The sequence below is a fragment of the Emys orbicularis genome, chromosome 8 (assembly GCF_028017835.1).
Source record: "Emys orbicularis isolate rEmyOrb1 chromosome 8, rEmyOrb1.hap1, whole genome shotgun sequence".
NCBI lineage: Eukaryota > Metazoa > Chordata > Testudines > Emydidae > Emys > Emys orbicularis.
The window spans coordinates 102,305,419-102,318,456 of record NC_088690.1 but is presented as its reverse complement, the minus strand read 5'-3'; positions in this window follow the sequence as shown (position 1 = coordinate 102,318,456).

Here is a 13,038-nt window from a genome sequence, read left to right as displayed (position 1 = left end):
TCTCCTCCATATATAATGCATATCTTGGTTGCAATGTCCCAGGCTGTGACACAGACCTCTCCAAAATGTTCCAAGCCCAATCTGTATGAATAGAGTCCCCCTGTGTTACCTCTTTCTCCAAGGTATCATTTCCTTCTTGCATACACACTTGATTTGCATGATGTTTAAAGCAATCTGGCCACATAGGTGGAGGTTAGGATGGCTGCCTTTGCAATGACGTGCTTTCCAACTGGGGTTTATGAGGAAAGATTAAAAGCACTAAATATGAATAGCTTTTAGGGGGCACATAACTTCCTACAAGGGTGAGAGGAATTGTTTTGGTTATATGACTAAGGGTGTTGGTTTCCAGGGAGTACAAAGACTATGACTTTAACTAGGTCTTTTGCAGGTTCTCGAGGAGTTAGGGGAATGCTTCTCAAACTCTCTCATTTTCCTTATATACCTATTCATGGCTAGTCATGATCTAACTCAATATATGCTTTGAATCTTTTCTCCTATAAAAATGGTTACTCCCCGGTTGGAATTGGGTATAGGACAAACATTCTCATACCTCCTCTAAATCTCCATGATGCTTGTTTCTCCCACCCTCACAAAAAAACCTCAACCCAATCTGGTTATATTGAGAATTTTAAATACTAGTCGTGTCCAGTCCAGGATGGTAAGGGAAGTAACAGAATAGAAAAATCCACACTTGGTATCCATTTGGTTCAATTGTACATTGGTGATTAATTAGTGTTTGGACCCACTGGAGAAGCTATTGCAGTCATTCTTTCAAGGATCTGATAGGAAAAGATAATCTTGTTACAATTTAAAATCTCAGACACAGATACAGTCTCCCAACCCATTTCAATTTCCACTGACTGAGTCCATGATTGCATTTTTCAAACATCATTATTGTGAGTTCTCTCATGTGGTTCATCTTTGATAACTACCACAAGGCCCATAAAGATGATTTTAAAAAAAGTCAGTAGTAGCCCTTCAGGTCTTAAAAAAGCTTGGGAAAGAGCCATGTCAGTCAATGATAACATAAGAACAGCCATACTGGGTCAGACCAATGGTCCATTTCGCCCAGTATCCAGTCGTCCAACAGTGACTGGTGCCAGAAACTTCAAAGGGAATGAACAGAACAGGGCAATTATCAAGTGATCTATCCCCTGCTGTCCAGTCCCAGCTTCTGGCAGTCAGAGGCTTAGGGACACTGAGAACATGGTGTTACATCCCTGCCCATCCTGGTTAATAGCCATTGATAGACCTATCCTCCATGAGCTTATCTAATTCTTTTTTGAACCCTGTTATAGTTTTGACCTTCACAACATCCCCTGGCAAAGAGTTCCACAGGTTGACTGTGCGTTGTGTGAAGAAGCACTTCCTTTTGTTTGTTTTAAACCTGCTGCCTATTAATTTCATTGGGTGACCCCTGGTTCTTGTGTTATGAGAAGGATTAAATAACACTTCCTTATTTACTTTCTCCATCCCAGTCAAGATTTTATAGACCTCTATCATATCCCCCCCCCAGTGTTCGCTTTCTAAACTGAACAGTCCCAGTCTTTTTAATCTCTCCTCATATTGAAGCTGTTCCATATCCCTAATCATTTTTGTTGCCCTTCTCTATACTTTTTCTAATTCTAATATATCTTTTTTGAGATGGGAGAAAATTTAAGAAGCTTGGAAATTAACTTCATTCATGGAATCATCATATTTTATATTATACAGATCAATCAAACTCCAATATTAATTGACAGAGATGGTCAGACATGTTTGTCAGACTTGTGACTCATATAGGTGTCAATGCTGGATAATAAGTTCATTCTGATCTAAGATATAAAAGTTTATCCTGGTACTTATAAATTCAGATTTTTGTATCCCTTCCTCTCTAATTCTTTGAGGTTACAGATGACTGGACTAAGCAGTATGTGATAAATGTTCTTACAGCATGTGCGAGAGAATGCACATGCCTCATAGGGGCAAGAACCTATCTGGTCACAAAGGCCCAAAGCCATCATTAAGGAATAATTTTGTAAAGAAAGTGTTAGAAGCCCATCAGTTGAGACTTTTAACTAGACGTAGGGCAGAAAATTAGACAAGAGAATGATCTAGAAAACATAAAATACTGTAGGGAATTACTCTGTATTTGACTGCATGTGATTGACTAGATTATGAACTAATAGGTCTTTTCCTCTCTAGCTTCTATGGTGTATGTCTTATGAACCCCAGCATGTTTTTACTCCATGGGCTAAAAGTGTCTGGGGTCCATTACCTTTTCAGAGGGGATTTATGAGGCTATGTTGATCCAGATGTATCTTTTTCATGTATCTACTACACAGCATACTAGTGAGTTGGAACCTCATACTGCAGCTGGTGTCCAAACAAATTCCTGGAGCTCATTCAGGATACTTCTGACTTTGAAAGACTTTGATCATAAACTTTAAGCAACTGACAGAGCATGGTAAGTGTGTGTAACCACCATCCTTCACCGCGTGGACAATGTTAGCACCACTGCCTGATATGACAGCCCTGTGTCGCAGAGGGCTATGGGCAAAGCCACACTCCATGCTACAGCAGTGTGGTCTGTATAATGCAAAGAGCTACGTGTTTCTTAATGGCATGTGGTTTGGAGTAGGGCAGTTTTCTGCAGGAATGCTCTCACCTTGCCCAAGGTGCTTTGGATAGGACACAAAATGAACTGTAACTCTGATCCACGCAACATGGCACCTGGCTTCTGATTAGTCATTACCAGGGATCCTCATTTTCTGTGATAAAAAACCCAAAAAACATTAAAATCTGCATTTTTCCATGATTAAAATGAAGCGCTGAACTTTAGTTTCCCTAGCCTCAATATATATATGGGTATGAACACAATGTTTATCGATATGCAATAGAACCCCGTTTATCCGAGCCCCCGTTATCTGGCCCCCCGTTATCTGGGTTCAGATCATGTATTTTGTTTGTTGCCACCAGCTGCCCAGGGCTCGGGCTGTCAGCTCTGTGTGGGGCTGTGTGGGGCTGACAGCCTAAGCTCCAGCCACCTGGGGCTGACTGCCTGAGCCTCTCCCCACCCCCGCATCCAACCTTAAAATAAGGGTTAGAAAGTTCTTTGCCAATTCTCCTGATTATCCTAATTTTTGATTATCCAATCTGGCCTCCGTCCCAATTAGATCGGATAAACAGGGGTTCCCCTGTAAATTTAAAGCACATTCAAAAATCAACCAGAAGAGGGGGAGGGTTGTGTGCATTGAATAAGTGACACTGGTACTTGCAGTAAAATTTAGTTAATAGTTCATCTATGATTTTATTTTTTCACAAAATGTAAAAATGAAAGGTTCTCTGTAAAAACGCAAATTACTCGTTTTTCTGTGGCAAATGGATTTCTAAGTTACGCCCCATCACCCCATGGAGGCGGGGGAGAGAGGTTCATCTCAGCCCCGCAGTCGAGTCTGAAAGGCTGCCCCATGTCTCGGGGCTGCACAGCTTTGTGGCCTTGGTCCTTAATACACCCCTGGCTCTCAGGGCAGGGCAACCTAGCGGCTGGAGTCCGTAATACAGCCCTTACTGTTAGGGCAGTGCGGCCTACCAACTGGAGTCCATAATACAGCCCTTGCTCTCGAGGCAGCACGGCCCAATGGCCAGAGTCAAGGATACGGCCCTCCTGTCAGGGCAGTGTGGCCTAATGGCCAGAGTTAGGGATATGGCCCTTGCTCTCAGGGCAGTGCGGCCTAGCGGCCAGAGTCCATAATACTGGTGAGCAGGGCCGGTAGTGGCCAGGATAGGGGGACCCGGGCCCGCCCTCTCCACCGGGTCCCAATCCAGGGCCCTATGAGTGGCGGGGTTGCCCACCACCAGCTCGGCGGGGCTCCAACTGAAACACGCCAAGCCTTGGTCCAGTTCTGTACCCGTTTCCCCACAAAACTTCCATGGGTTACTTCCTACCCGAGTCTCTGGGATTCTCCATCTCTGGCATTCTCCGGTATCTCCCCTCTCTGCAACGTCCCATGCTGGTGTGTCGGGGTCCATCTACGACTGGCTGGCCTCCGCGTCTTGGAGTGCAGGCGGTCCTCCCTCAGAAGCTAGTGACACACCTCCTTCCCCGCCAGTAATAAGCCCCGACTGAGCTGTTTCATTGCACACACCTCAGCTCAGCAGCCAATTCTCACCCCAACCCTATGGAAATGTAAGGCTCATTGTATATGTGTCGCCCTTGGCTACCAATTGCTTCTTGTCTTGAACATACTGCAAAATATTCTCCTTTTGCGCTCTCAGGAGCGCTCCTCTTTTCCTCTTTTCCTTATTTTCATGGCGTAATACTGAAGGAGCCCAACTTTCAAATGTAATCTTTATTCCTTTTTAATCCCATCTGCTGTCCACAAGTGATGAGCCATCCTCAGAAGTCCTGGCTTCTTATCCAAAGCTTCTCCCATCACTTAGCAGCTCCTTTCCCACACTCAAATACACAAACACAAGAATGAAGGCTTTTTATACCTCTGCTCCCCTTCACCCCATGGTCACTTCAGCTTGGGTGAGTACTGAGCTGTGACTCCTGTAGCAAAAACATCTTTTCAATACAGAGAGCATAGTATCAACATCAGGATTTTACAGGTCACACTGGGCATCATGTATTTTTAACTTTAACAACCAGGCCGTTGTACTCTTACAAGGCAGAAATAAATAGCTTTCCTTTGGTGAAATCCACATTTGTCTGGAGTGCTCAGATATGGACACTATTTTCTGGGACACTACTTGAAACTGGGACCCTTGTGAAAAGGCTATGAAATCTTCCAGATCCATAAATTAGGTGGAAAGTAGGTTTTACACTTTGGATTAGATTATACACACACACCTGCCCTTAAATTGTCTCACCGCAGATTTCTGTACTTTTCCTAATTGCATCCTAATTAAATGTTCTAAACATTTTCCCCAGATAACTCCCTTGCACGTAGGCAATAATGTAGCAAATACATCTCCATCTCAATAGACAACTTTGGAACCAGCAGGCCCGGGTCTGCAAAGTGTGGAGCATCCTCAAATCCCATTGATTTAAGAGTGCTCAGTATATTCTAAGAGGTGCTTTGCAACTCGCATGATCGGGCCCAATAGAACCTTTTATCAGTTTTGCAACTGTGATAGGGTTCAAGGTATCAACTGGTTGGTTAAGACATCACATCATTACATGTTCAGATCTGAGTCTTTTTGTAAATTCTACTTTCTTTGTTTATTTGCTTATTCAATGTATTCTGGGTTCAGATCATGTATTTTGTTTGTTGCCCTATCCTAAAGCACTAGGCATTGTCTGAAAGGCACTTTTGTGACTCAGCACTGGATAATCATTTTAATAAACTCTTGTTTTTCCTAGAAGCAGCTATTACTCAACCTTATTGTCTATTCATCAGAAACCATATTTCTTTCATTCACATCTAACTTCTAATCCAAACAATGTTACAATAGAGATCCATTCGCTGCTGACTTCCACACCAAAACCACTGCTGTAGAGTAGGTTCTACCCTGCCTGACAGTTATGAAGACTCTACAGACCTGACAAGACCTGGCTGAAGTATTTCATGAGAAATTCTGGGCACTGATAAAATCTTAACAAAACAAAGCATATGTTTAAGTAGCTCAAGATTACGTTTGCCTCTTTATGTGCAAACCACAGTTTAAAAGAGCAGCCAGCAATGAAGCCAACAGGTGGGTGTAAACCTGTGTCATAATGTCACCAAACGACATTTAAGCCAGTGAAATAGTCAGATATTTGAAAAAGAGGGGATAAGTAATCCCCATAACAATGGGGGTGCCAATCCCGTCTCAGATGAAATAAAGATAGCATTGGGGAACATGGCCTTCCCCAAATACCACTGAGTACAGGAGATTTAAAGAGTAGCAAATTTAGCAAACAATGGTAGCATGCTCAGGAGTACGTTTCTGTAGCAAGCGACTGAAAAAATATATGTTCTCTAATCTGTTAGCATGGGGAAAGCAAGGGTTTGTCCTATCACATTCGCTGCTTGCTACAGCTGCCACCAGGCACTGCAGTTATTAGTATGGTTTTATCATTCTTTGCCCACTACCATCTCTCCTCTTCTTTTGGATACTGAAATACTCTGAGCCTGGCTGCTACAACTCATTAACTGATGGAGGGGAACACATTCAATGCTACATTAATTATACCATCGGGCAATGGTTAGGCTGGAAACCACATGGGACTACTGTTGAACCTAATTTATGCGTACATACCTGTCTCAACTGCTACCTTGTCCTTCCAACAGCCCCTCCCTATTGTCTTACCTGTCGTGTTTTGTCTACATTTAAATTGTGAACATCCTGGGAGAAAGGCTCTCCATGTGTTTGTTTTTACAATGTGTAGGATGATGGGGACCTGACCCTTCACTGAGGGCCCAAGGCACTACCAGAAGGTCCAGCTTGACATAGTCTTGATTGGGATGATTTAGTTGGTGTTGGTCCTGCTTTGAGCAGGGGATTGGACTAGATGATCTCCTGAGGTCCCTTCCAACCCTAATATTCTAAGAGCTAGAGGGAATGTTTTGATTTTGGTAAATGTCAATAGAATTGTTCAAAATTTTGAAATTTCAAAAACATATTTACATTTTTGAAAAAAAAATGTTTGTGAAATTATTACTAGGTGGGGGTGGGGTCAACAAAATGTAGTGAATTTTAAACCTGTGACGATGAAGTGGGTTAAAATTCTCCAAAACGACTTGCAAGGGTCTCCGTGAAACATGGCTAAAATATGAACAGCCTACGTGTGTCACCTTCTACAAGTATCATTTTGCTCATGTTCACAAGCATAAATCGGGATGAAATTGAACTAAGGAAAATTCAGGCTGAGCTTGAGGGAAATGTCCCACCAGCAATTCCAATTACTGCACTTAATTCCCACAAGTATCTTTTTCATAAGGTGCTACTTCCAGGAATGCCAAAATCAAGATGCAGTCCTCCAAATAGGAGGAGAACAGCACAGAGAATAAACCACCTGATCGCCACTTCCTAATATGCAGATATCTAAGGAGGCATCCAGAGTTGCTAGATCACTTCATCTCATGCCTAACGTTTTTACAACGCAAATTAAAAAGCAGTCACAATTTTGCTAGCTTTTAAGGGATGAATTACTCTACACAAACTGAAAGACCATTCACAGCAGGATTTATACTCCCAAAAGCACGTTTATGAAGCAACGTGCTAAGTGACCTGGAAAAGTACACAATAAATAAGAATCTTGTCTATACAAGAGCTTTGCATTGTATGATAAGACTATAGCTGTATATGGATCATGTTGAATAGAAAGCTATTTACTTATTTCTGTACATAATTCCACCTAAGATGAGTCAACAGTCAGTGTAAATAAAAGCTTTATAGTCACTTGTCACTAGAAAGAACTGCCTCAAAAGCTGTCAGTTGAATTTGGAAGGCAATTTATAGTGTGCACCACGCACATGAAAATGAAAGACCCTATGCCTCAAATCCACACCAGTTCTTGTATTGTTGCCATCATTTTACAGCAAGCTTAAGATCAGTATCTCAAGGGACTGGTTTGTAAAATTAATCTGCCCTGGGGTGAGGTTTCAGTATAGGCTCTTGGTCAGCTTTCTGGGTTTCCTTTGTGGGAGGTCTTATTGCCCAGACCTGACTGCACAACAAGGTACACAGCTTAACACACTAGTATTGTTGGAGCTACCCTAAGAAACAGACATCTAAAATGTTTGGCTTTTGTAAGTTTCCAAGCCCTCCTGCCCTTTCAATCAATTAGCTCTCCCGTACTGGGCAGATAGAATCTTCTGAAACTGAGTTCGACACTATAAAGTCCTTGCTTGGTAAACTAGCTCAGCCATTAACTGTGAAACAACACAACTAATCAAGTTACCTCAGAATCCAAAGCTATTCACGGAAAATATACACACAGTACATAATTTAATGGAGATTTATATTTAAAGGAGGCTTCTTCTTTACAATATGGTCTTCCTGAAATGAAGTGGATAGTATGTATGCCCTTGACTGCTTGGATGAGAACTGCCATCTGTGTGTCATAGGCTCCTAAATATCTTTTAAAATATGGCTCTATATTGCTAACTGCTAATGGAGATTCTCCAATATTCAAGCAGTAGAGCCTGCTTTTTCAGTGAAAGATCTGAGTTCCTTTCCTATTGTCACCATGATTCCCTCAAGTCACTTTGTGCAACAGATTGTTATATGGCCGTGTCAATGGCCACGGATTTGTGGCATCATATTTGTTCTGAGATTCCAGCCTCTCCCACCTATGTCCTCCTTTATAAAAAAAAATACTAATAATAAAATGGTTGGGCTTTGTGATTTGCTCCAGGAATTACAAACTACAAAAGAGCAAAATGAGATACTAATGGCAGAGTGTTTGCAACTGCCTTATGGAAAGAACAGTAGCTACATTTTCAGAGATTCCACACCCTTGTTTAATTTAGATTCCCTATTTTTTAAAAACTATCACAGCACACAAGCTCAATGCTTTTGGATTAACAACAAATACTTGTCAGCAAATAGTACATTAGCTGGTTCTTGGCAGTTTATCAAAACACATCATGGAATTGAGCTGCTCATGTTTACAGAGAGAAAGGGAAGGGCAGGACATGCTGTATAACGGGTAGCAACTCATTCTCTTCACACAGGATTGAACTCATAGAAGAAAAGATTCAGTGAAGCCATTCCATGCATAAAAGAAGGGAAATATTTTTTAATCAGTTAAAACTGTCTTATGGGCTGTGATTAATTAAATGTCCACCAGTTTCTTTACATTCATTGTTGTAGCATCCATCAAATAGCATGCAGGCTTTTTATTAAATCTACAAACCATTCTAATAGAATAGAAATAGACAGGACATGAGCAAAGTTACTAAACTAATTTGTATTTCCAAGTTATATAATTCACCCTGCACCTAATAGAAAATATAGACCATTTACGATGAATGCATTAAAAACACCTGACTCAGTCTCTAACACTGGATTTTTCTTTTAGTTATTATTATATTTAACATTTATACTGCAGTAGAGCCTAGGAGTCCCAATCAAGGGTCCCATTGTTCCGGGCACTGTACAAAAGAGTTTACAATCCAAAGAGAAGTGGGAGAGGTGATAGAGTCACTGTAATTACTAATCGATGAAGTATTCATTAGGTACATAAGTGGGCACTTAAGTACAGATATATCAAGATCAGGTTTAAGCTGTGTATTAAAAAATGGCTGTCTCATTATAAATGATATAAAATGTATTCAGAGATAAAATAATTCTGCAATAATGCTACTTCTCAACTAGACTGAGTGCAACTGAACAGTGGAAAAATGAAGAACTAGAAGCCATTTGCTTCTGTAATTCAGATTTCAGGTTTGCTCAAGAGTATTGAATGAATTTTCAAATACATCTTTCACTCCATAAAATACTTCTCATTTGCTATAACGAACCAATTTGCAGACGTGTGAGGGATTAGTTAAACAGATGTCAAGAAGGTTATTTTCATATTCAAAAGTCCTTGCTTTAGGAAGTGTTAGTTTTACAGACAGGTTTTTCTTAGGTGTATTTAATTACAGTTGTATTAATGTGAAAATTGGCTGAATGTGGGTTCATCCCATCTGCCATTCAGTCTCTCCCCTAGTTTAGGAAAAGGCCTCAAGTTAACTAGCAACAGTAACAACGTAGATTCTGTGACATTATTGAAAACCAAACATAGGTAGCAGCCTCATGCCCCTGACTTGGGTTGTCACTTGAGGACAAATTTTATCTTCCCAACCTCTCTGTGCTCCACCCACATAAGTCTTGATCACTTGGCCTTCATATGGATGGAGTGGGTTGCACTCACAAGGAATTGGTTCTCCTTAATAGCCTACCTTAACCATTATGGGCCAACCTTTCTGACAGTGAGTATCATCTTGCTCCACAAGTGGTCCCACTGACTTCAGTGTGACTATTGGGGAAGTAAGTAGTAAACAACATGAATAAGATTATCAGAATCTGGTCACAGTCATCGTAAAACCGAAGAAGCCCCAGTGCCGACTGAGTAGTCCCACTGATTTCAGTGGGAATTCTTGAGTGAGTAAATCCTTATCAGTGTGAGTAAAGGTTCCACAATGTAATATAATATAGAATAGCATTTATTTTATTGTATTGTATCGTATTGTTGCTGACCTGCAGCTTGTGCAGTGTTTCTCAAACTGGGGTCGCCGCTTGTGTAGGGAAAGCCCCTGGCGGGCCGGGCCGGTTTGTTTACCTGCCCCGTCCGCAGGTCCATCCGATCGCGGCTCCCACTGGCCACGGTTCGCCGTTGCAGGCCAATGGGGGCTGCTGGAAGCGGCGGCCAGTAAGTCCCTCGGCCACTGCGGACGGGGCAGGTAAACAAACCGGCCCGGCCTGCCAGGGGCTTTCCCTACACAAGCGGCGACCCCAGTTTGAGAATACTGAGCTTGTGTGACCTTTTACTGTAATGGAGAGTCCATTTAAGTTTGTTATTTAACACACATGAATTCCATGTTAAAAATACATAATGTAGTGTATGTCTGCTATGCCTGCATTTCCCAAACTACATACGAACATTTGATTTTACAATAATCATTCACTGTTTAATATAAAAAGAACTGTCTTATCATCTATAAGGAATTAGATCTAACACATTACTTTTTCCACTGCACAATGCTTCTTAAAAGCTATTGACATTCACATATTCCTAAGCTTCCAGCTCCTGCTCCATAAAACCTCAAGGCTCTTTCCAATTGGATTGATATTGTGTGTTGTTTTTAATGCCAATTGATCGTTACTGAGTTGTAATGATTATAGGCCAAATCTACAACGGTGCTTAGGCTCCTAACTTCAATGAAAAAGGAAATCAGTGGAAGTTAGGAGCCTCAATACCTTTGTGGTTCTGGGACATATCTGACTAGTCTGTCTTTGTTAAATGGTTTTTTTAATTGGGTAACTATTATTCTGCAGAGGCACCTAATGGCTTGAGTATGTGACTGAGAGCCAGGAATTCCTGACTTCTAAACCCAGCTCTGATCCTGACTCCCCCTGTAGCCACTGTTTGGCAAGCCCACTCAACCTCTCTTTATCTCCATTTCCCATCTTAATAATATTTACTCACCTGTTTCACAGGGTATTGTGAGGGTTAGTTTATGTTCGTAAAGACCCTTGGAAGACGTAGAGCACTACAGAAATGCTAAATGTCACTATTATTTTTCTAATCGGATGGTATTTAACATATAAAACTGTCTTAATACATCTAAATTAAATTCATATTAGGGGACTTTTAATTTAAAACATTCTGGTAACTTGAAATATCTTGCTCAAACTTAAGATACCAAAATCCTTAAAGCGGAAAGGGCTGCAAGAACCCTAAGATGAAAGGCGTTAAAATAAAAACATGAACTCCAAAGGTAAAGAGGCAAAATGGAGTAACCTTGAAGATCAGGAGAGAATTCTGGAAGGTTAAGTTTCCTGAGAATGAGCCAGATGTTTTATTAGCTTTGTCCTACAATAACATACCAGAACATGGTTTTATGCCATTTATCTGCACACAGAATAATAGTAGAGGAATGTATGGTAGAAACTGTTGAAAAGTGTTGCCTTGAACTGAGGGATTTTGCAAGAAATCTGCATCCCAGTAGGGATGGTGGTACTGGTTTAGCTATGGCTTGAACTATTGCTATCCCTCCATCGATTCCATCAACTGGATTTGAACTCCCAACCCTTTTTTTCTGAGACTCAGAATTATAACTTCTTTTGTTCGGTAAGTGAGTTTGCCTTTTTGTTTTGCTTTTTAAAAAGTTTTCATCCACCTCTCAGTATTTCTAATGGCAACTGGGACAGGAAGCAGAAATACCTTAAGAAAGGGTAATTTTGCCATTTTTCTACTAGCAAATGCCAGGAACTGTTGGGAAATTCACAAGACTGCTCATTATCATGACACTGCTACTTGCTTTTCTGAAACAAGAAGTCCCAGTGTGCTCTGGATAAGCATGCAGAGTGCTGGACTATGCTCACTGGAAGCAGAGTTCTGAGCATTATGAGGGTCACCTCGCCCTAATTATTTTTTTTCTCTCTTGTGAGATGGGATCCCATAATGCATGTGAAAAGTAACATTTCTCAGTTGTAGAGTATGTGAACAGAGTATATATGTCCATTACTGGAAATACGTCACTTTGGACCAAATTCTGTGCCTGGCTTACATCCAAAGGAATCACAGAGGGTGTTCTCAGTGCAGTCTTTGCCCAGGTGCATCTACATCTAATGTAACTCAGACATAGGACTCTGGTTGTTGACATACACCTTTACTTAGGAACTGGAACTTATGATGGCTCCAAAATTATTGGTCATCCAGGGATATTGTAGGCCACGTCATATTGGTTAGAAAATCATTTATTCTCGATTAACCAGTATTTTCAAACTGAATCGCTTGCAAAGGATGCTGATTTTGATTCAGTATGAAGCAAACGCAATTTCTGGCTAATTATAATGACATAATTCTGTGTGGTTTGTGGGGAGGTAACTCAGCTGCTGTTATTGTGAATAAGGTGAACTGCTTCTCTCAGCAGTTTGGGATAACCTCAGTCAAGAAAATCCTGATGGCACTAAAGATCAAGAAATTACCTTTTTTTCCCCCAAATAAAAAGAATCCATCAGAGGTGAATGCACAGGATGCTCCTGTTGAAAGTGATTGAGTAAGTGTTGACAATTGAACTCTTGTCATTTCACTGAGGGGGTGGTCTTTGTCTTTCCTGAGGGGGGCAGCCCCTGCAGCAGAGTGGACTGCTTGCCAAGTGATGGAGTGTTAGGGGCATGCTCACCGGCAGCAATGGTTACCAATTTTCTCCATCTATATTTTCCTTCCTTTTCCTAGTACACATCTGATCTGACAGCTATTGTGTACCTCGGGCTTGAAAAATAATGAAACAGCATTTTGTGACATATCTTCTGAGGCTGAGTTGAGAACATAGTGCAATTTCTGTCCCTTTTAATTCTAACATCCACTGGGCATAGATTCCTCACACAGGAACAATTCTACCTTTTGCCTAATCC